Genomic DNA, 3,422 nt, shown 5'->3' with positions numbered 1-3,422 from the left:
TCTGAAATACATTCAGTGGATTTTGTACAAGCATTTATGGTAATTGTCAGCAAAAAGTTAATAAAGTAGAGGTGATACAATGGGGTTTAATTACATCAACACTTGATCAGTCTAAACAGTCAAGAACCTTTACAAGACTACACTATGTCAAAAGTGGTGATGCACAGGTCAGGGTTTTTTTAAGACCCGCACGCATCCAAACTTGAACTGAATGCGAGAAAAGAGACTTTTCAGCCTGTCCGAGTCTCAGCCTTTGACCTGTTTGTGCGCTGCCCTTGGTGCTGAACAGGGAGGCAAGTGAAATACACATGTACGTGCTGCAGAGAAATCTTTATTACAAGAGGCGATTTGCTTTGGCAAAATAATAATAATAATAATAATAATAAAATAATAATATAGAAGGTTGAAGGTGGACTTGTTAATTCACAGCCTATATTGCACACACTTTCTGTAAGTTATTTATAACTTACATTTTAACCCATTTTGCACAAACCTGTGAAATTTGCTAATGAGCTGACTCAAACCCATTATCAGTTGTATAGGTAAATAAACAAACAACAATAGGTTAGTTTTTAATAACAGATTTGTGCAAAACGATATTTTCGAAATGTCAATAAAACACAATCGTGAGATGACTGCATTTACATGTTCTGTAACTGTTCCTCTGGTGATAACATTCCAAGAAGCATGATGATGGATATTCAAAACATCAGCAGCTTTATTTCTATTGCAGCCACCACACTCGCTGTCATTATTTACAGTTGAGTTCACAGAAATTGTCGATTCAAAACTTCCGGATGATCTGCTCAACTTTTGAAGCATTCTGAGATTCAGTAACACTTAGCTCCTGCTGCATCATGACCGAGGGAGCCAGTTCCTACCAACAAGCACATGCATCATGTGACAGAGGAAAGCCAAAATAAGTGTTTTGAATACAATTTTGTGAAATATGTTCTTTTCAAATTGCCTGTAATACCACCTCATGTAAAAACATTTTTTGCATAAATGGGAGTTTCTTTTTGAATTGATGTGTTTCCATAAGGCATATTTAATATTCGTAATTTAAATTTACAGTTTGAGGGTTAATGGAAACCCACCTAATGACCACAAAGATAATTTTTCATTTTTATATAACATTTCTGGGTATACAGCTTTGAAAGCTCCACCGCCTTCCAACAATCATAACAAATCCCTGCAAATGTAATAGTAAGTAGTTATACTTCAGGGAATTTTGTATAACGTTTGTAGCAGGCAACTGCTATTACGTTTGTTGGATTATTACATTAAAAGCTGCAGATTTTTTTTTTTTTTTGTTATTACGCTGGCAGGTGTTACAGGCACCATCAAGTCAAGATTAATGTGTCCAAGGTGTTGGCTTATATACCTGCAAGACTAATTACACTCCCATCAGCCTCAGCTGTACTTTGTGTTTAAGGCTCTTTCTCTAATCTGTGGTTTCTATGCTTTGAACTCAGCCTGCCTCACTCACCTTCCTTTAGGCCCTCTCTGCTCAGTCAGAGAGGTGAGGTAAATTAAAAGCCTCTAATCAATATGCTCGCAACTTATTTAACTAATGAGACGGCTTATTTTGCCAGTGGGGAAGGCATTTGTAGGACTTTGATGCCTGGTAAAGGGCCCTCTGCCTCAACATGACTGCATCTTCACATGATTACAGGCACCAGGAGGGAACACTTGGCCCATAAATTGATACAAAAGCTGGAGCTCGCTTATCATTTTTTGAGCTTCAGAACTATTTATTGGAAGACAGCAATCATGCTTTATATCCACAATGAGGCCATTAACACCTCATTTACATTTTGCCACTTTGTGTTTTACTCAGATCAGATATCTGCAGCATCTGATATCAAAAATGCGAAGTGGAAATGGAAGCAATAAGCACAACAGACAGATTACAATCTGATTGCTTTAACCAGCAGAGCAACATAATTGTGATTAGCCCTGGTGCAAAGATTTTTTCTTGTGCCCTTGCCTGACCCAAACAAACACGCACACACACACACACACTGTCCCACTTAACTGAAGGCTTTTTACAGCCTTGCTGACGTGCTAACGTACTGCGGGTAAGCGTGTTACATCACTTCAGGTGTATCTTGTCTGTGTCTCTGGTAGCGTCTCTGAGCTGCTCCTATGAGCGATTCTCAGCTAATCCTCAAACTTGTTCCTGACTTCGGCTGCTTTTATCTGTCTGTGACTGAAAACTCACATAAGTTTTACTTAATCACTCACAGCTGTCTCCTCCTCTCAGCGGTTTTTCCTGTGTATTCACAACCGCTCTCTCACTGTTAGCCGGTTAGCTTCGTTAGCATTAGCTTTGGTTAGCGATGGCTTCTCTCTGCTCCTCTCCCTCTTCTGCTCTCTCCTGCTCAGTGTGTCAGATGTTTAGTTACCCCTCTGCCTCCTTCAGTGATAGTGGTACCTATAACAAATGTAGTTTATTTGCTGCGCTGGAGACGAGGCTTAGTGATCTGGAAGCGCGGCTCCGCACCATGGATAATCCCTCTGTAGTTGCGATAGTTAGCGAGCCCCCTGTAGCCGGTGCGGACCGACATAGCATAACCTCTGCTAGCCGTCCCCCGGCAGCCCCCGTGCAGCCGGGAGGCTGGGTGACTGTCCGAGTGAAGCATAGGAAGCCGAAGCCCACGGTACACCACCCACCCCTCCTTCACGTTTCAAATAAGTATGCCCCTCTCAACCACACACCGACCAAGGACACAACCCTGGTCATTGGTAGCTCTATTTTGTGAAACGTGAAGTTAGTGACACCAGTCAAATGTATCCCTGGGGCCAGAGCGGGCAATGTCGAATCAAATTTGAAGCTGCTGGCTAAGGCTAAACGTAAATACAGTAAGATTGTTATTCACGTTGGCAGCAATGACACCTGGTTACGTCAATCGGAGGTCACTAAAATTAACATAGAGTCGGTGTGTGAGTACGCCAAGACAATGTTGGACACCGTAATCTTCTCTGGACCCCTCCCCAATGTGACCAGTGATGACATGTTTAGCCACATGTCAGCACTCAACCGCTGGTTGTCGTGGTGGTGTCCAGCAAATGATGTGGGCTTTTTTAATAATTGGAATTCCTTTTGGGGGAAACCTGGTCTTATCCGGAGGGACGGCATCCATCCCACTTTGGATGGAGCCACTCTTCTCTCTAGGAATCTAAGAAATTTTATTAGAGGCCCAAAGCCATGACAAACCAGAGTTGGGACCAGGTTTCAGAGTCGCAGTCTTACACGCTTCTCTGAGCTTCCTCTAGTACAGTCACACACCCATAATCTAAATGTTATAAAAACAGTGTCTGTCCTCCGACCACTTCATTTGTTTAATGCTAAAATAAACAAAAGGGGAGTTGTACATGAAAGTCTCATCTCCTGTCATACAGCATCATAACAGGAGAAT

At 42.0% G+C, this 3,422-nt stretch overlaps 1 pseudogene; it reads left to right on the top strand.

The window, feature by feature from the left end:
* The first annotated feature begins 2,274 nt into the window (after window positions 1-2,274).
* LOC148188988 (uncharacterized) lies at window positions 2,275-3,215 on the top strand (annotated as a pseudogene).
* The last annotated feature ends 207 nt before the right edge of the window (window positions 3,216-3,422 follow it).

This window comes from Plectropomus leopardus, chromosome 8 (genome assembly GCF_026936395.1).
Source record: "Plectropomus leopardus strain MGB_pleo_1.0 chromosome 8, ASM2693639v1, whole genome shotgun sequence".
In the NCBI taxonomy this organism is placed as follows: domain Eukaryota; kingdom Metazoa; phylum Chordata; class Actinopteri; order Perciformes; family Serranidae; genus Plectropomus; species Plectropomus leopardus.
Note: the sequence above shows the minus strand (reverse complement) of the source record. Positions and strands in the feature narration are given on the sequence as shown.